Here is a 22,643-nt window from a genome sequence, read left to right as displayed (position 1 = left end):
ACAATATAACGTTGCCATCAAATCAGTCTTTTCAGCTTTTAATTGTTATAATAATGATGATAACAATAATAATGATAATAATAATAATAATAATAACGACTTCTTTTGTGAGGCTACACATTTGGATTATCCAATCTTCCATGTGGGCCTCAAGATACTTGATGTGCTACAATATTTACAAAGGATGTAATATATAGAATGGCAAATGCGGTAACACAGAACAACATTACGTTAGAATATATTAAAATAGATATAACATAGAAGACAACTATCTCAAAGACAACTCTACAGTAAAGCAATATCATTCATTTCCATCAGATAAATACAGTAGTTTGTTTGCTGGCTTAAGTTTTTAAGAGATTTGTATACCAAAATTGTTTTTTATAATATATCTGTTAGCAAAAGACATCCAGTTATCTGAGTGAACAGTTCTGCAGTTGGAGCATCAAATGATTTATAAAGAATAATACGTGCAGCCCTTTTTTGAAATTTATAATAAATATTTCTTGATTTTCAAAGCACATTTCAAGGTATTTTTCATGTTTTGCTACGTACATTCACGTGCCAGGATTCCTCGATATCTACACTTCGTTTAATTCGAAGAAATACTGATTGGATTGAACAATATGCTAAACAACTTGACGGGATTTAGAGAGTTTTCTGTTTTCGTCATAATAAACGAAACACGTGATATTGACAATAACATTGCACCATGTAAATTGCGTGACTGACACTGTCGTATTCATCAGGAATTGCGGAAGATGGTAATGGACCCCATCACTGTTCATTAATGTATTGTAAACGCGTGGATATGTTGAATCATTAACAGTAGAAACAAACATGTTTCGGTTTTTCAAAAATATTTCTGACGCACATTCAGATCAATTTTACAACATTCCTTACGCCAAAGGGAGGGTATGTTGCCCTAAGTCCGTGGCTATGTTAGGCGTTAAGCACTCAGATGAGCTCTCCATGATATCTGTTTACATCGTTTTAATAATTTATCAATCAACGACAGCAGTATACAGTTGAATTAACTTGCAATAGCCTAAACAGTATTTCATATATCTTACTACATCGAGGATAACTGATTGGCATTATAACAGCCAATATCATAAAGTATGCATGGAAAGTTTTGTAAAAAGTTCGTAGCTTAACCTTATCTTTTTTTTTTTTTTGATATTTAGAAAGAAGAAAACAATTTTTTTTAAAGAGAAAACAAATGAAAATAGAAACAAATTAACAGTGTTATACTTACGTTAAGACTATATATTTTTATACAAAAACAAGGTTGATGCTGATAGCTGTCAGATGAAATTTGTGATTTTTATGTAAACCTACATTATTGCACTGTTCTTCTAACTCTTGCTCTGAATAAAGTACAAATGTACTACCCGTTGAGTTTACGAACAGAACTTCTGAGAAAGTCTGTCCAGAAATACATATTTTTCGTCTTCGTTTATATTTGCATAGGTTAAGCGATAGTTTGATTTCATCTTAAGACGAGCACACATTCTTCATACTCGAGTGTTCGCTATATTGGGCGTACGGTGTTATTTTCTTTTATTTTTTATTTTGAACTGTTTTACTTAGAGACAACAATTAATTAACGTTTTTTATAAGTTACTTGACTAAAGTATAAAGATGACAGGACAGGAATGATTCACTCGAACAGCGTAGTAGTTCAATATTAATATTCAATAGTTCATATGCCATAAGATAGAGCTTAAAACAAATGGGAAACGTGCATCATGTTTATTGAACTAATATACTACAGATGTCAGAAAACTTACTGGTTTCTAATTTCTAAATTTATATTCAAGTCATATTAATATGAAGCTCATGATGATTATTTTTCACAACGATAGGTATGCAGGGATTTTCGAAGCGCCACTGTTGTTTATACTAACGATGTCTATTTTATTTCTAATTACATTTGTCATTGTTTTCAAACGCAATGGCTTTGTATATAAGTAACATTCTGTGTGTCATTATTGTCTACAGTTGTCATTGTCAATTTGTTCTTGTAAAGGGTACATAGAACTGCATTTGAACGTTTTATAATACGAATGTTTGACTGCAATTCTAGCATATTTCGATTTCTCAATATGTTTTTTCTGTATTTCAGTTACAGTAACTGTTACTAAAATACAGATATTCATCATTCGGTCAGGCGCTTCGGTCTGTAATATAACAAAGCTGTGCATTTTATATATCTTGCAACACGTAAAAAAGAACAAAAGGAAATAGTTTCGCGCATTTAATAATAGATAATAAAATATATGAAACATTCAGACCCATGACTGGATATTTAGTTCGAAGAATTAAATCTAAAACCGACTTATCGTCTTCATGGCATTAGTCGTGATCTCATATCCACAAATGCAAAAGAAGTATTTTCTCTAACATAACATGTGAGAAGAACGAAATGATTTCAAATAGCATTCATTTGACTGGCGGAGCTCTTACTACTCAGACGAAATCCCCATGCTACCAAATTACCTTGTCTGTGTTAAAAGCATAAACAATATTTTAATAACAAGAAACGACAGCAAAATAATTTACATTTGCACGCATTATACTAAACTCTAAAAATATTAAATATTCGAAAACGTTTGCAGTTACAGCCAGTGCCATAAAAGAAGCATCAACAATTTTGAGTTCGTAACAACCTTTGTTAGATTTATCAGTTAGGACATGAATTTCATTCTGGGTTTACATTTTTTCATGTTTCTTCTTTCTGAACATATAGACGTATAAGTTTTCGGCAGGTCGTTATTAATAAAGTTTGTACTCATAAAGGTACAGCAAATGCACAGCATTTAAAGCAATCGGTAGAAATATTTTTTATTATTTAATTATGTTATTTTCAGATATTTCTCATTTTATGTGTTAAGACGAAACCTGTCTACTTTCAATTTATCGCATGATCAAAGTTAGATTTTGAAAGTGCAAAACCGCCAAAATATGCAAAAAAACTCTCGATTATGTTTTAAATACGGTTCTATTGTCACAACTTTGAAAATATAAAAGGTCACAATACTTAATATATAAGAACTGTAAAGTCAGAGCAATGTTCGTACAATCACGTACATTCATTCGCTATCTCCGAAATGTTCATGTCTTTATGTTAACTAGTTTAATCACAAGGCTTTTATACCAGCCACGGCATGCTGAGATAACATACGGAGAATACTGGAACTTTGTAAAGGCAACAGTTATATCTCTACATTTAAAGACGTTTTAAAAGATTATTTTCTAAGATTACTCCTTAGACCCAGTAATATGCTATCTTGTGATACAAAATGTTACGTAACATATACTTGCAAGAAAAAAAATGGCTAAAACACCACATTATTCAGTCTTTTAAAATCTACTTTACAATATCCGTATAAGCCTTAATGCTCTTATTTTGAAATATGTATCTAAAACAAATTTTAATGACATTGTACAAATAAATTATTTAAAACAGTGTTTTTAACGTACAAAATAACAAACCTAAGTTCTGAAATTATGCTTGCTTTGACATTAGCTGTCATATTGATGTCAAAAAGGACAAATGCCCTAATAAACTTTACACAGCAGGTGGTATGTTTTTCACAATGTATTTTAACGCATTTTGAACTTTTGGGGCTCAATTTACATTAGATGTATCAGCATACATTTATCATAGATAAACGACAATTCTTACCTTAAAAGATGTATTAATTCATTACTCTATATAAAATCCATTAGTTGTTGGTCCTATTTGTTTCTGGTATGCATTAAGAATTTCTATGTTATGTAATCATGTTTTATTTCTTTATTTAGAAGGGAGGTTAATGTCTTTATCATTGATAAAAGTTGCTCACCTGATACTTCATTGTTTATGACAAATATTGTCAGTAACTGATATTATAAAAACTTTGCAAATTATGCATTTACTGCAATTATTCTTAAAGTAAGCCTTAGTATTATATTGAGAGTAAAACATTATTAAAGAATGCGACAACATAATTTGTTAGAGATCTGTCTATTTGACTTTTATTTGGTTATCCGTTTGTTGTATGCAATGTACAACTTCTGTTCTAGTGTTAAAAGAAACTTTATACATTTTAAGAATCGATTCTAAAACGTCTTTTAACTATAATAGCAGATCGAATGCAGTAGCACACTTTATTGGCGCTTGTGTGGCGGCGAATAATACGTCGACGTGACGTCAAATTTCCTTGGTTTAACGGGAATGTACATGGACTGTTCATATAAGAATAATCTTATGACTGATTCAATAATTACTTGTTCAGTATGCTATGGTATACAACCGTGTCACTATATAAGAGTGCATGTATTTGTGTTTAAAATGACAAATCGAATTTAATATTCAAGCTCTATTATATCTGTTTCATATCATCGGAGAGGCAAAGATTATTTGAATGCTTCAAAGAATAATTCGCATATGTTTGCTGTATTTGAACAGTGAGAACTTGGAAAAGGCGACTAACAATATTAATACTTTCAAACATGGTCAAATTTTAAATTATTCAAATACTTATTTAAGCAATCTGAATTGGTTATCCGAGACGTTCAGTCTGCACTGAACCCTTTGTTATCACTTTTGTATTCATGTGCACTTTCATCGCTGCATCATGATCGAGTCAGACAGCGTTCAGTTTTGAACAATTGTGATAATTTACTTATTTCTGAGAAAAACAAAACATAAACATGCCATACTCAATCTCTTGGAGTGGTATTTTCCCAGCCGATGATTATGGTTTTGTTTAGATTTTAAGATTTTTGTCGAAGAAAGAAATATAATGGCGTCGTATAAAAATACTTAATTTATACTTATATTTTGGTTAAAGTGCAAGTTTATTTGAACCATTCTCGAGTCCGCATCCTGAAAAAAGAAACAGTGTTGGTGTCATATGAGGAAGGGCTGCCTAGCTCCTGCGGGATCCACCATATGGCCCGCAGATTGAGCGGCCAACACCTGAGCCATTTAACTATTAAAATACTTCACCAGCTCTTTTCAGTTTGAATTGATAGTTAATGTCTTCCTGGGTATAAAATGTTGCGTGATCGTGTATAATCATCTATCAGCTCGGATTTACGACAACATGCCAATGTGTTAGGACCTAAATACATGTTAAATTCCCGTTTGCCGGATTTTTTTGTGTCGCAAACAGATTAGCAAGTGTCAATACAAATCAGACATGTCATAGATATATTTAAAAACATTTCGCCAGTGATTTCCGTACTCTTCCGCTAATTATGAAATCTTAGGATGTACTATTCAGCTAATCAGCAATTGGTGTGATAGTTTCTTCGCTAATTCAGGAAAACATTGTCTTATTATGTCTCAGAAAATAATCTCCAAAGTATAATAAAAGCCTGACGGAAGTTATCTCGGCTTCTGATAGACGAGTGTGCTGTTGATCAATAACGATGTTTATCAGTTTTTGTTTGTTTTTTTTTTCGTCAAATGTTTTGTTTGATTTTCTGTACATTTTATATGAGTGTGAAAGACATAAAGAAACTGAGATAAATATCTAAATTTGTACAGCAAATTTGAAATCACTTAAATATGATGCAAATATACAGATAATTTTATGATTAAATGTGGCAAATGATAAAAACTTCATGATAAGCAGTCGGATATAGTTTTGATATGAACATTTTAGATATATTACACTGATAGATTTTACAGGGTAATGCCTTTTGCAATAGATGTCACGATTTTATCTCATATGTTCTGTATCCTGCTGGTTTTGTTATTAATTTGTCGAGATAAAATTAGTTTATAACGAAATAAATATCGTGCTAAAGCTTGCATTGTACGTGATGTCCATTTATCACATTGCACGCACTTTCTTAATAACTTGATTACATCTGCAATTTGTGTTATATTGTTGCATTTCGACACGACATGAAAATGAAGCTAAACTGACATCAATTTTGCTGTCAAACGTGTTGTAACAATTTGATGAAATTACTTGCACGCATACATACTTTCAGTAACGCCTTTAAGTGTAGTCATTTTACAAACACATGCATTGCAGTAACATATGTGCTGTTCACAAAATAAAATCCCAGGTAATGACTTCTTTTAGACATTATATCCATGGTAACTGCACTGCTGTTTGTTTCACTTGCTTATCTGTTTATTACAGATAAAAAACATCATAAAACAACAATCAAAAAAGTCTTATTCAAAGTCTAACTTCATAATTATTAATTTAGAAATACATAAATTTGTGAATTTTGTATTTGTTCCATCATGCTAACCTCTTTATATCTTATTTAGAAAAACTACCGGTATTGAAAGAATATAACGAAATATATCTTTATATATAAATTTTAACGGGAAAATATATCAACAGTTTGATAGGTCGTTTACATTTCAATCTTTTCTTTTGGAAAATAGCCCAAATATTTTTTATAATATTTTTCTTTGGATGTTTTGTTGATGTTATTCATTAATTGACAAACAGAATTCAAACGCTTTTTTATAGCCAGTGGTCAATCATTTTAAAATAGCAAATGGATAATTTAGACCACAATTTTGTTTATCATTTATTCGTATGATCCAAGTTTTTAAAAGTCCATCGCCTCAAAATACGGATAAAGTCCGCAAGGCCGGATAGTACATTGTTTTAAAATTCAGCAGACTTGTCCATAATTATAAATGTTTTCTTTCTTGTGAAAGAAGCTGAACATTTAAAAACAATTAATAAAGTCACAAGCATTTCATTCACAAATAATGTTGGTTTTTTTCTACTTTAAGTACAACCCTGGGTGGTTAATCTGACCTCAGGCTGTATCGGTAATAGCATAGTAGCAACGGATGCGTAAAAGGAAAACTTAAAAAATACTTAAAGCATTTTTAAAATTTTGAAATCTTCGAGCACAACATGAAGTTTACTATTTGCAGATTAATGTTTTAATCATGTTTTATGAGAAGTGAAAATATTTAACGACTGTTTGACGTGTAACCAAGACATATACGTCGTACGCAAGCGAGGCTCCCTGGGTTGAGATCATTTAACATGTCACCGTTGCTCTAACACTCAGTGTTTTAAGATAATGTAATTTACAATATTTATTGCTTTTGTTAAAAGTACAACGCTTAATTTTAAATTTTGAAAGGACACAAAAGGCTTTGAATATATTACAACATTGATATTTCTTTAGGACATCTGTCATAAAAAATCGATAATTATTACTGTTACAAAACCGAACTTTGAAAACATTAGGACAATATACATATATCTTCCATTTTATGATACACTTTTTATGTAAATGCTAACATTTTGATAATAAGGTTATAAAAATGAAAAAGAAATAATTTATTCCCATTTCTATTTTCAATGACATTTCCTTCGAAGTAATGAATTGAAACGTTATCTAAGTTGACATTTAATCCATTGTTTCATTGATTAATACTAGTTTTGCAAAGATTATTGAATCAATCAACATTTCGATGAACTGCAAATGTTACAACATTTTACACATCTCATCTAATCATTTCAATTATATTTTCAGCATTTGCATAATTATTATAGGCTAAGGTTATTAAAATCAAGAAGAATTTTTTTTCTGTTTCTATTTTCAACATTTCCTTCGAAGTAAAGAATTGAAACGTTATCAAAGTTGACATTTAATTCATTGTTTCTTTGATTAATACTAGTTTTGCAAAGATTATTGGACTTCAAATGTTACAACATTTTACACATCTCATCTTATCATTTCGATTGTATTTTTAGCAGTTATACTAAGTTAGAATCAACATCGGTTTATCGGTAGCATGCATTTTCAATACCGTCCATGAACAGGCTCAATCAAACCGAGCCTGCAACATTTCGTTTTTGTCGTGTTGAGCGACCTGTGAAGTTTCCACTTTTTCTATTTTACTTATTATAAGCTATCTGTTTGTTTCTTTGCGAAAAGAAATACATTTGTCCACAACAATATGTGTTCATGATACATTTTAATATGCTTTTCTCTGTTAAAACACTCTTACGCTAGAATGACGTCACGTTCACGTGAGGTGACGTCAATGTTTTTGTTTCGACCAAGAAAGAGCGCTACTATATTTTTTCTACTGTTTTAGATTAAGGGCATATTAGAATCGAAATAATTTATACCGAAACCGTATTTTAACACTATTTATACACTCGGGCGGTAATGCGTCGTACAAAAAATTTCACTCGGCTGCGCCATAGTGAAATTATTACGCCCGACGTATAACCACCCATCGTGCATACATAAGTGTAAAAACAATAATTAATGAAGAGAATGGCAAGGGAATAACCGCTTTAAATTCTATACTGTGGCTTTCAGAAATTTGTTAAACAATTTTGGTTTTACTTTTTCAAATATATTTTATAAATATCCTTAGGGATTGTTTTTCGTAGCTTATATTATCACTCTTTGTGACAACGTTTCGGCCCAGGGCTTTTATCAAGTCACATGCACAAGTCTAAGATTACATATTTTGCAATTTTTCTGGTTAACAAATACATAAGGTAAGTAACATTTTATGGAATCACGGAAATGATGTTTCGTTCACCTTTCCAAGAATATTTGATGTGATTCGTATCTTAAATATTTGTCCTCTTGGTTTGTAATCTACGTCCGCGGAATAATATCACGAGGGCGGAACCCGAGTGAATTATTCTTGCCACGTATAGCTGAGTGCATTAATTTATTAAAACATGACTTTGCTATATATCATTTCGATTCTAACATGCCCTTAATCTAAAACAGAAGATAAAATATAGTAGCGTTCTTTCTTGGTCGCAACAAAAATATTGACGTCATCGCCCGTTAACGTGACGCCATTTTAGAATAAGCGTGTTTTATCAGAAACAATCATTATATTAGAATGTAATATATTAAGTGCATGTTATTGACATTTTGTCCGTTAACAAGCATATAGATATACAGTACAACCTCTACAGAGCGGCCCTCTCTTAAGCAAAAACCTCTCTATAACAACATCATAAAAATTTCCTTTAGTTGAAATACACTATCAAATTTACTCTGTGTTACTCTACAGAAGTTGCACTGTATTTAAATGAAAGTCCGAAACGTTTGATAGAATTTGATAAGTCAATGTACAGAAATGCCTGGTGAACACAGGTGTATGTGGATAATGTCAAACAATAGGCATTTATTCTTCAATTGTACCGTTTATTAAGACAATATCTCGTTTATGACTGAATTAAATTGTTTGCGCTATTAAAGTATTGGCAATTTTTATACTCATTGGAAAAAAATTTAACAATACATGAAATATTTTAATTGTTTACTGATTGGGTGAGTGAATTCTTTCGAATGTTTTTTATTATTATTATAAACTAACAACAGCTACTAGTTATGTCCATTGGTTCCGTTTGGAACAAAGGATAATATACTTAAATCCGAAGAAGAAGGATTATTTTTTATTTTAATATGACAACCAACTACGTATCATTTGCGGAACAAATCTATGTGTTTTTTTTATTATTATTAATGGCAATATCGAAAAACGTGTGTTACGTTTTGACGTAAACAAACCCTAAACACGTAATGGCAGAACTCAATAACATAAATCGGGATATATAACAAAACTATCGATGTTGATATAATATGTTCCCTTTAAACGAGTTTTGGTTTTTCTTCTTTTGAAATCGATATGACATGTTTACATTTTGTTAGCGCTTTGTATGAAGTAAGTTCAAATGAGTTTGGCGGAATGTATTTTTGAGATTCCATTGACCTTACAAAGTATTCGTTATTCACATATAGCAGATTTAATTTCTGTTTTTCGCATCGCATTAAACATACAGGACGGAAGTTTTGACTTCAACTTTTTCAATATGACATACATTTGCTGACAATGCACTTACCTGTGGTCATTGCCAATTGCGGTTCTTGGTTTAACAAAGCTTTTTAGTAAATGCTGAAACAAACTCAAAGTACTCAAACATCTTTCGTAATAGTTCATAAATTTTTATACTAATTATATTGTTCATTTATTCTTTTAAATAGTCTTGTTCCAATTGGAATCTTATCGTCAAAATCCCACAGACGAAATTGATAGTACTATAAAAAGCAAACCATGATGTTAACAGTTTAGTCAAATTCCTGTAGACATCACTGTATGTTTTCATTTAAATTAGCCATATATTGCAACCAATGCTAGCAAGCGCGTCTAAAACTCATTTACAAACATGTTACAGTATATAATTGACCGGCGTACATGACTCGATTTAAAAAAAAATAAAATCCATCAACTGTAGCTCTTAATGAGATGATTTAGGCAGTAAAATGTTTAGCAGACTTTGTCTTAATATGTCTAACAATGCATGTGGCACTCCAAAGGCATTTATTCCCTCTTCCTCTGTTTAATATAAACTGCCAAAAATAGAAAATTCGTAGACAAAGTACAAATAAACACATCAAATAACCTAATATGAATCACAGATAGCGAAATGAAGACATTTCAAGGTGCTATCATCAGCTTTATTGTAAGTGATTTCATCCAAACATGGTCTGTCTCGTGTTGTAAGAAAACATTTCCCAAGAGGGACATACCGTCCCATTAAATCATTCTTCTCAAACCATATCGACACTTTCAGATAAATTATTGTATTATTTCTAGTTTGTAGCTACAGTTTACCAGCTCTGTCCATAACAATATTTATTATAGATAGATTATCTTGTATGTGAAAGTTCTCTAAACTCTACATAAGTAAACTAGACACTTGAAATCACAATACGGATGGACAAGTGTTTTGTAATGAGATAAGTCTTAGAACTTCTTAATAACAGTCAAATTAAAAGACTTCACTTGTGATGCTAATATTATTGCATTCATCTAGTTTAATTAAGATACGGTTTTGATATAAATTGTAGGTTTATTCACACATGTGATTAATTTATATTATACGTTAGGATATCTCAGAGGCTCTTTTGCATGTTGCTTTATTTATCACTTCAGGTAAAACAAATTGCATATCGTGCTTAAACTTAGAAATATAATTTCAGTGCATTCGCTCTTCCTTAATAAATTGGATAGAGGTGATTACCGCTATTGCAAATTGTTTTATGTTGTTGCATTTAGACATTAAACGAAGAAACACGACAACGTTTTCCGACACTTAGACAATATACTTTTGAGAGTTATATAACACTTCTAACGATTCCTGGGTTCACATTAAACTAGACAATTTAAATGCTAATTGCAAAATAAAGGCTACCTTGATCAAAGCAATGTTATCATTGCTACCTACATAAATTTACAGCAGACATTTTAAATGCTTCTCATAAAAATAAACAGAGGACTGTTGTTTTTTGGTAATGCAGTCTTATTGTCATATATAAATCTATAAAACAAAGCTAAAGTGTCATTTACAAAGAATCGTATGGAAGTGTAAACGTACATATAACATGTTTTTATTTCATTGCAAGTTTTAACAAACAGCTTTGGTCGTAATATTAACAGACATCTGGATTCAAAGGCATGATACTGAGTTTTAAAACAGGTCCTTAACCCTTAGCCTGCTGCAGGCGAATTTAACAGCCTTTGCAAACAGCTTGGAACCAGATCAGACGTCGATTAAATCGGCGTCTGATCAGGTTCCAAGCTGTTTGCTACTCTGACAATATTTCTTCCATTTTTGGAGCAAATTGAATGAACTTTACAATTTTAGCAGACGACATTTCCAGCAGACGACAATTTATCTAGCATGCTAAAGGTTAAAACTCTATCATCTGATGTTTGCCTCTGTGCATGTTGCCTCTTTTTCTTTTGATATTGACCAATGGCAAGGCTGTATTCTCAGATGTGTCTAAAATAATTTATTATATAATAAATCTAATGTCAAAATTACACTCGGCCACTTTTAATCAAGCATTCACGTACGTCTTTTCACTTTTAACTCTCATCTCCTCTTTGAAAATGTAGAAAACAGTAGAAAAAATGGGTTGGTAGATAAATGGCCGTTGTTTAAGACGCACACTCGTATTTGTACGATTAATTGCAATTAAAATCTAAGTTAAAGTACTAAGCTTCTTTACACAAAGAAGATAAGTTAAACGGACCTTTGTTTGAAACTGCTTTTTAACACTGTAATATGACATAATTCTTCCGATATGAAGTCCTGCAATTTTACCCCAAACGTTACAATATTACGAAAGGGAAGAAATTCAACAGCGGCAGACAATAACATGACTGTGGTAAAAATGTAAATCAGACAGTGATTTGATATGTTCTAACTTTAAGCCAGTAAATTTCTCAATTTCTATGAAATGGCAATACTAGTAGGATATTATACTGAGAGACAAACAAATACACATCATAAAGCTGGAAAAGAATATCACAGATTGGAAAGATCGATGTATCAAGATATTTGCATAAGCTTTATTGTATTTGTCGTTATCATTTCTTGGCTAATGCTGAAAAACGATACTTTATTATGTCTATAAGTATTTCCCAAGTGCTACATAATATCTGACTGAATAATGTCTTCATAGCAAATCAACACCTGATAAGTTATTGTATTGTTTGTCTATGTATCAAAATATCACCCGCTCGTTTCATCATAAAATAATTTATTTGTTTTCCCGAGTATTTTTTCTATTCAATATTTTCTCGTGTGTTAAGAGCATTGCAGAAAAGAGTCACATACTAAGCGACGGTTAAGCTCGGAGCACGAAGAGACGTATGTTTTGTCTTTGAGGGACAGAATGTAAACCAGCACAGTGTATTAGGCGTTGAACCTTGCATTTGTTAACAGGATAAGTTTAATTATTTGTTTTCCAAAAAAATGTTAAGAAGAGCTTCCAGCTAACCACGAAAATTCTTGAAATAAAGCATTTTATGCAATATCGATTAGACCAGAACAATTTTTATTCATTGTATGCACATATAAAAACAAGCATGAAGAATTGCAATTACAATTCTGTTTCAAATTATGATCACCGACCTGAGACTTTTGCTATGAATATTTTGAATTAGTATTTCCCTTTTTGTAGCTTATTTAGTAAATGATTATGGAAGATCATATCCGTTATTTTTTTTCAAACCGCAGTCAGAAGCTTCACGGGGCATGGCTATTTTTTTCTATGTACATTTACAATAGGTAGGGTCATTTAAACTATTGTGAAATTTATGTATTTATTGGAAGGGTGTTTGTCATTCTTAAGACCAACTTTTACCTCGTTTACAAGAACACAATAAATATTTGACACAATAAAGATAATTTAGTATTCACTGACGATGAGCCAGTTGTTTCAATAAGAAAGTTTTAAGGCATGAAAACCAATTTTATAATTCATTGTCTGATAGTTTTCATACGTGCTGTGATAATATCTAAAAGGACATTCGTGTACATTTTATACAAGAAGTATATATCTATCATTTTTTCATCCTGAGTGTCCAAAATTTAAAATTACTTATGAACTTTATCCATAATTGTATTTTATGCAAAAGAATATGGTCCTTGATCTAAATATACCACATATGTTTACAAACCATCATATTTATAGTAAGATCAACTCCGCATGCGTTCATGGAACATTTAGTTTTAGTTATTTCAAGACAGCTTTGTGAACAAATGTTAATTCTTGCAATTGCTATTTGCATGGTTATTCTTTCTTACTGCATGTAAAGCACTTGCTTTGTTATTTATAATTTGTATTATACGTAGCGATATGTTTGAGGATATTTCAGTGAGTTATTTAATTTATATTCTTGGAAGCTTTTAAAACGCAAAAATATCGATGATTATCACCCTCAATGTCAGTCTGTGTAATATAAATACTTATAAATACAACCGAAAACATTGGGAAGCTAAATGCATCACGTTTATAAGTAAGTGCTTTAAATTTTACTAGTATAAAATGCTTACTTGATAGAATACTAATATGTTGTTGTTCTTCTATTTTTTTTTTTGTATTTGTGAAGCAACACTTACACGAAATAGGAACAAATGCATTATATGGGAAGATAAAGCTTATCTTACAAATTCAAATTTAAGGTGAATATGAATATAATATTCTATTAAAAACGAACATGTAATGTAACTTTAAGTTAGAAGTTTATTTAATCTATTCATACATTGGTTGAATGTTGATGATGTATTTAAAACATAGATATAAAACCGCAATAAAGCGGAGACATTTTTAGACGCCCTTTAAGTCACTAAAGCACAATAATTGTTCTTAATAAATACCCCATATGTTTTAAACAAATAGTTAAGAAAACACGTTCAAGAATAAGAAGTAACATACTGGAGAATGCACGTTTGTAATGATTTTTCTTTTGCCAGACATATAGTTAGATAGTAAGAATCATAAAAGGTGAACAGCAAGAACGTTTTTCGGATGCAATTATGATATGTTTTATGATAAGGATTTTTTTATGCAAAAATGAAGATATAGTAAATTGAATAGATTTTACAGGTGTTAAAAGGCAGTGTGTATCAGGAGTTTATTGTCTTTATCTGTTTGGTTTAGAATTTGATTTATCGACATGAAGTTAAAGTAATATTATAGCAATTAAGAACTTGTGTGAAAACGAAATTTGTGCCTGTTGTACATATGCAATATTGCACGGACTTCCTTGATGTGATTTATGCTGTTCATATTTGCTTTTTGAGTTTAATATCAACACGAGATGAGAAGGAAGTAAAATGCCATTATGCCTTTGTTTATAAAATCTTTTGACGTCGTCATTGACATCGTACTTTCCTGTGACGTCATACTATTTTGTTATTATACTCTGATGAAGTCCAATGGACGAAACATGTTAGTTTTGAAGTAAAAAGTATATTTCTGGAGTTAGTTCTTCGCTTTATCTATTTCTCGCAAATTTTAAGAAATTTTACTTTCGTGGTCACACTATTCGTTGACAATACGTAATTGCGTGAAACTCTTCCATGCTACATAGGCAATAAACGAGACATTATAAACGTTTATTTTCAATCAAAACTTCAGTAATGACAGTTTGGATCAATGAAGTTTAATTGTATGTCATACATACATTCCCCATTGCAATTGTACTAAAGTGTCGGTTACAAAGAATCGGATGAAAGAGTAGATAACATGACGTATTCAAATTGCATTCTGTGACATCCTATTGAAAGTTTACGTCTCCGTACATTATTTACTTATACTTTATCTGTGAAGCTTGTATTTGTTACAATACGTACATTACCAATCTTCCTATGTCTATTGTTAAACAACTTTTGCAATCAAAGAATTATAATTACAAAGTGGTTCACATTAAATAAGTTTGAATGATGAAAACAATAACCTGCTATTAACTAACAGAAATCTGTATAATAAGACACTAACTTATATTATATATTATAGATACACAGCTGAAACACAATTCATTATACTTTCGAAGGTGTTGAAGTCGGAATTAGCACTTGTCCTATTTTTTGCATTATGTGCATTATTGGATCATCTGAACAAATTCAAAATGCCTTAAAGGCGTATGCTAGAATTCCCTGTATATGAGATGGGCGAAATTTCCCAATAACAGAATTTCTTTAAATTTTGGATATTGAAGGACAATCATCTAAAAAACAAAAATATGCAATAAAAATCATAGGTCACCGGTGTCGAAAAAGAGTTATCTGCTCTTGAAAACATCATTTTTTGGGGAAATGCCGTTCTCAAGGGCAGATAACTCTTTTTCGATACCGGTGACCTATGATTTTTATTGCATATTTTTGTTTCTTAGATGATTGCCCTTCAATATCTAAAGTTTGAAGAAATTCTGTTATTGGGAAAATTTTCGCACCAAATTCTAGCATACGTCCTTAAAGCAGAATATAAATGCGATAAATATGAAGACTAGAAAATGTACATTTTATTGGACGGATGTTGTTTAAAACAAATACTTTTTCAATGACTTCATGAGAAATGAAACTAGAAAATAAATCAGTTTTATTGTTCAAGCAATAAATGGCTGAAGTTTAAAATATGATAAACAACACAATAAACTGTGTTTTAAAAGGAATTAAAATGTATCCAGTTCATGAATTTTTGGAAATATCCCCGAAATTTTCCGACTTCTGTGTAAAAAATAAAACAGAATTGATGAACATTTTGTACGGAATATGTAAATCAGAAGCTAGGTCGGCACGACGTCATTAAATACATTCTACATGTAATAAACAATTAATTTTGAATTGTACATATAGGGATTTTAAACGATTTATATTGCAATTATTGCTTTATTTTCTATATTTTACAATAAAAGGTAAAATGAAACACATATTAAGAGGTTTCATAAAAGATTTTTCATTGTTATTTTGCAATTTTGTATTCAGATGTATACATAATAACAAGTAACCATAGCTCCGCACAGAGGCATTGAAGAAAACATTGCAAATTCTACCAACATAAAAATGTTTTATGAATTAGATAATGTCTGCTTGTAGCAATGCAACATTATTGACTGTCACTAGATATCCACGGTTACGCAATAAGTGTGGTAATCAGAAAGAAACTGAAAGAAATGTTTAAGATTTCACGTTGCCTGTCACTAGAGAGATTTGTTAAACCAGTATCGATATAAATCTCAGTCAACTTATTTCTATGTTTATCTCAGTTCAAAGCTTCTTTAAGAAAATAAAGAAGTGGAAAACCACAGGTCGCCCAACCCGACATAAACGAAAATGTTGCAAGCTCATGGACGGTATTTGAAGTGCAAGCTATCGTCCACGCCCTCGTGAGGCTGAATTAAAACATATTTTTTCCTTTACTTTTAATAGCTAAGTTATTTGTTGGAAAAGCAAAACATGCTGTTTCACTGAAACTGTGTAAATGCTGAATTACATTTGAATCGATTTACTTGCTTTGCATGTATTAGTAAAATTAACTTTAAAATTGCATAAGAAAAAAATCAACCACTTTCATGTAGGAAATGCATGTTGTCACATGGGAAGACTGTCCGTTGGTCCATTGACCGCGAAGTTGTCGTTTCATGTTGCGTGTGCTGACTAGTAATATTTTCTTCACTACAAATAGAGAGTAGTTGTTTTAGAGTGATTCCATTTTCGCTACTGGTAGAATTTTTTTTTCTGTTTTGTCAAGAGAAAACATTTCAAATAATATAAAATTTCAATTATATTCTATACAAATTATTGTGATGTTTGTCTCTGTTATATTACCATTTACCATGACAGGTCACACATTTTTCTACATTTAATTGAGTACTTGAGCGATTTATTTAATTTTCTGGTTCGGGGATGTCATTGGCTTGAATGTGCGGGTACTTGGGTGGAGCTACAGATCATCCGCATTTTAATTTTGTTGTATCAGCATTAAAGCCAGAATGCTGCAACATATACTTAAGCTATGGACGGCGTAAATCTTTTCATTGCGTTTGACGCTAAATGTAAAAAGAAACAATATTTGAGAATTATAGAATAAATTCATTTTTCGTGGGTATGCATGTATAAAAAAAAACCTATCAAACAACGCACGCCTATATTCAAAGCCTTACGGTATATGTTTGCAGGGCAGGATTAAAACATGCATGAACAGCAAAAACGTAATTTATTCCTTACAATTCTATAAGCACAAAAATGAAATATAAAAACAACATTATGTCACATTTTGATCGACACTATGATAAACGTAGTAAGCATTTATTTCTGAAATAAAACCGGCTCTTCTGCTATCTGCTTCTATTACATAGGCGTTTCATCAAAGTGTTGTGAATGTCTCGCTTAAACCACATTCTAAAAGTTCTCACATTGTATGTTCTTTTTTGAAAGACGTGATGTTACATAGTATGTCACTAGACGACAATATGTAAATTATAATTTAAAATTTAATAACACCTTGAATCTGACTTTTCGCACTTCAAATCAACAAAGGTATCCATTTTAATGTATGACAGAAAAATTACAATTTATGTCTATTCTTTTGAGAAAGATGTCTGTCTTAAAGTGCAATAGTAGGATAATTGATCGTATCAATTGTTAGTAAAATCTATAACAATCTCAGAAGAAATGAAAAAAAATGATTGACATTTTTACCAGAAACCAAAAATTAAGAATTATTTTCAGTTGACATATTTGTTTTATTACAGAATCTTTGAAACATATTAATGATCACAAATTACAAGCAACACTCAAATTATATGAAATACGTGACGTGAGAAAACATGTCTACTTATAATTCATACGTAAATTAAAATACCATATTGATACCTGCACTTTTCTCTTAACAATCTATCCTTAAACATTTTAGGTTACAATATATATTCGAATTTTTCAATTGTCTATAATATAAGGTATAATTAATTTTTCATAAACATACTTTACGCAGCAATTAATGCAATATACAAAACACGTTTTTTTTTTCAAAGTAATAGCCTTAAATTATGTAAATGCTTCAACGGTTTGTTTTTGAAGTTTTTGGAAAATTTAATGCCAGTAGTATTGTACGATAGTGAAAAGTAACCAACAAGCCAAGCGGCTGTAACGTCTATTGGAGAAATGTTTAAATTGTATCAAACAATATGCAAAAGCAGCTGTATGACAATTCAAGAGAGAAAAGCGATGTTTAGCTAAACAGTGAAAGTGCTTGTGGTAATGCAACATATATTAATATGCTGTTTTTTTTATAATTATTATTTTGATTAAGGCATGCAACTACAATATATTTAAATGAATATAAATGGAGCAGCCCTATGTCTACAGCTTCAAAAAAAAAAAAAGATAAATGTGTAAATTAAATACTTAGAAACATCATTAACGTGGAAAATGCGTTTGAGCAAAATGCTTCTTTCTTCAATTAAGCGAGATATAAATAAAAAAAATATTTTTATTTGCAGAATTAATAAGAAGTGGAGTTCAGAAGTTGTTTAAATAACGAAACCGGATATATATCAAGAACAAACTGTTTAAACAGACATAATTACAAAGGTAAGAGCTAACATTCTTCTTTGTTGCAAAACTCTTCTTATTCTCGGTTACTGTTTTGGATATGTTATTATGATTAATGTTTACATGTACGTAGCACTTTGAAGAAGAAGCGTTAAATTGTTAAAATATGCATACTTTAACATGTTTAAATGATTGTGTGATGAAATCATTTAACATGGTATACGAATGCAGGCTTGGAAAGAGTAGTATTTCAATTCGAGTATTAACGTTCAGATTAAATATATTCGTCAGCAAACTTTCGATCAAGTTATGTCCTTATATTATTATTATATAAGGTACTACTTTGTAGATCTAAGGTAAAACGATACCAAAAGTGTGCAGCCTTTTTCGAAGACATGCACATGTAACAAAGAAAACTTTATCGTGAGCACTCATCCCTGGATCATGAGTCTGTTTTGTGAAGCCTTACTATTACGTAATAAATAAATTTGAACTCACTTTCAAGGATACTCATTTTAGCTTACGGTATAGATCAATCAGTGTGTCATTTTTACGATTCATTTCGGATCAATACGTTTATGCATTGATCATATATATGTTTTCTTATTTATATAGGACAATCATATAAGTAGAAATACTATTTGTTGCTGGAAAATAGTCAAATTTTAACTGTTATGTACAATACCGTTATTGATAAGCTGAATAATGATGACTTATTACAATGTAGGGATTATTAGAACATGTATCAATATATATCACAGAGTTCGTCTACATACTATATAGAATTACCAACGCCCATGGCCAGTGATAAATATCAAATATATCATGCAGTTCGTCAACATACTATATAGAATTACCAACGCCCATGGCCAGTGATATAAACAAATATATCATGTAGTTCGTCAACATACTAAATAGAATTACCAACGCCCATGGCCAGTGATATATATCAAATATATCACAGAGTTCGTCTACATACTATATAGAATTACCAACGCCCATGGCCAGTGATATATATCAAATATATCATGCAGTTCGTCAAAATACTATACTATATAGAATTACCAACGCCCATGGCCAGTGATATATATCAAATATATCATGCAGTTCGTCAACATACTATATAGAATTACCAACGCCCATGGCCAGTGATATATATCAAATATATCATGCAGTTCGTCAACATACTATATAGAATTACCAACGCCCATGGCCAGTGATATATATCAAATATATCATGCAGTTCGTCTACATACTATATAGAATTACCAACGCTCGTGGCCAGTGATATATATCAAAAATATCATGCAGTTCGTCAACATACTATATAGAATTACCAACGCCCATGGCCAGTGCAGCCTCCTAACCGTAATAATAGGATAGTAGCTGGAAGTAGTAATTAAATATTTCCGTTGTCCTGTCGGCCTTAATTAATATATATTGATTCCATGAAGTCCAAGAAAACAAAAGATTCTCTTACAATTTGACATGTTTATGATAAGAGCTATAACAAATTATCTTAATAAAACAGTTGTTAGCCTACAGTACTGATTAAATGTAGATAACTGACATTAAATGTGCATATTAATTAGTATAAATAGTGGTTGTTCTATATTGTTATTTAATGACTCGTCTAATAAAAAATTGAAACTTTTGACTATATCATTTTAAACCCCAATCTACCTTGTCAATCACTTGCATTAAGTAGCCGCTTGCCTTAAGCAGCCGGCATAGTACTGTCCAAACGTATATAATATTCAAATATGTACTTGTCTTAAGCAGCCATCTGCTGAAAGTGTCCAGAAAGTGTCACTCCGTTTGCTGACGTCTTAATACAGATATGACAGTAATAATTGAAGATAGGCTTTTAGACTTTGTACTCTGTCTACCGGAAGTGACTTTCTTAACCAACTGAACAGTCATAAAAGTTTGAACCAATTATAAAATTTACGGATTTACTCAATCTAGAAAGAAATTATACAAAATAAATATAAATATCTTGAATTTACTACAGACTAAAAGTCATTCTCAGGACAATTAAAATACAACACGTGATTATATTTGTTCTATCATGCATTAGATTTACTATATACGTGTAAAAAAGTCACTTTATCTACTACTATTTCCTTAACAAAAAGTGCTCGTATAGTTGATGAGTAAGTAGAATTTGTGTATATTCTTTTACTTTTCAAAAATTAGATGATGTCGGGAACCGTATAAAATGAGTGTATGGTTACTTAATGTAACATATGTAACATAAACGTTGTGTTAGAAGATTGTTTCTTTTTTCAAGAAATGATATATCACAAACAATTAATGGAGTTCATATTCGAAGTTATTTGAAATTATATAAAGAGGACGCAGCCCAATATAATAGTATGCATCTGAACGACAAGCAATGCTATTATTAAAGAAAATATCACTGCTCGAATTCTATTTTTCTGATTTAAGCGTTGTTGCCAGCATCTCTGATGACATCAACAAAATATTGGCCTGTGCTGTGTGGTTTTCTTTTAAGTTTTGCGCTAATAGGATGTAATTGTGAAGTGTTAACATCATTTTTATTGCGCACAGTTCTCTTCGTTTTGTTTAATATGAAAATATGTCTGTTCGTGTTAGAAATATAATAAATGTATTTTTCTCATGTAAATGCATTGCTAAGTGTTAGGATTTTCGCTCTTTAAAAATGACATTTAAACACTGGCTATGGTTTGTATCTATGTAGATTGCACATGTCGAAGATATATGGAATGTATTGTCTGCTATTTTGTCTTTGCTTCCAAAGAATTTTCTTTAAAACATAAACTATCACAACATCAGTCGTTAAAATCATACATCTCTTCCCTTTCACGCATCCTTTGGTACATGTATTAATGTTAAATGCAACTGTCTGTCTAAACGATTTTCGCTAACAAAAATTGTGGTAAGGCGAAAATGCTGCTGCCCAAGCCATTTCCTCTTATAAACAGACTCAGTCAAACCTAGCTTGATAGTGTTCTCTGCTTTCAAATTTCTTTCAAGGTTCGACTTTTTAAGATATCATTTTCATAAAATGCTAGTATTTCCACCAGAAGATGAGTTGTGCAGCTATTTAATGACTTAAAGTATTTCTGTGATAATCACTCTCCTTTGAAAATGCATTAAGTTATTTCACTGCAACATCTGATATCTCAATAATCATGATAATAAAGAAGAAATATTTTTTTAGAAAAAGGCTTTTCAAATTTTGATTAATCATGTTAATAGATATTTATATGAAATGTATAATTTTACAATCGTAGGCGAAATTTGTTAAGAAATTACAGTTATCAAAGACATCATAATTCCACTTTGCAACCCATGCAGTACAATAACTTAACTTAAAATTTCATTTTACGGCAGTTTTTTTTTTATTATGTTACAGTCAATTACCATTCCGAAATGTACTTAGTCTACTGTTGAGTATTATTTTAGTACTCTTCCAAACAATGATCTTGCATTATATAATTGTACCCCCGACAACAAAGTGATCAGTACCAACAGTAGTTGTGCATGGGGCATGTTAGGTTCTTTTAAAAAAAAATTGCAGAGTTATGGGACTTTGTTTTTTTGTTACTATACTATATACATAGACACAATCTTGTGCGCACCATCTCTTCTCATCCCCTTGACACAATTTAATGAAACTTCACACAAGTGATCAGTAACAACAGTAGTTGTGCATGGGGCATGTTAGGTTCTTTCAGAAAAAAAATTGCAGAGTTATGGGACTTTGTTTTTTGTTACTAT

The 22,643-nt window shown here is 30.9% G+C and overlaps 1 protein-coding gene across 14 annotated transcripts in view; it reads left to right on the top strand.

Annotated features, from left to right (window-relative positions):
• The window catches only part of LOC123527108 (G-protein coupled receptor dmsr-1-like), a 442,014-nt gene that overhangs the window by 169,201 nt on the left and 250,170 nt on the right, over positions 1-22,643 (top strand). For all 14 annotated transcript variants that reach the window (XM_053523130.1, XM_053523126.1, XM_053523120.1 and 11 more), the window contains one exon: positions 18,824-18,914. The gene's annotated coding sequence lies outside the window, so the exon portion shown is untranslated. The remainder of the gene's footprint in view (positions 1-18,823; positions 18,915-22,643) is intronic.

Source organism: Mercenaria mercenaria, chromosome 14 (assembly GCF_021730395.1).
Source record: "Mercenaria mercenaria strain notata chromosome 14, MADL_Memer_1, whole genome shotgun sequence".
NCBI classification, from domain to species: Eukaryota; Metazoa; Mollusca; class Bivalvia; order Venerida; family Veneridae; genus Mercenaria; species Mercenaria mercenaria.
The sequence above is the reverse complement of the archived record's forward strand: the minus strand, read 5'-3'. Positions and strand labels throughout refer to the sequence as shown.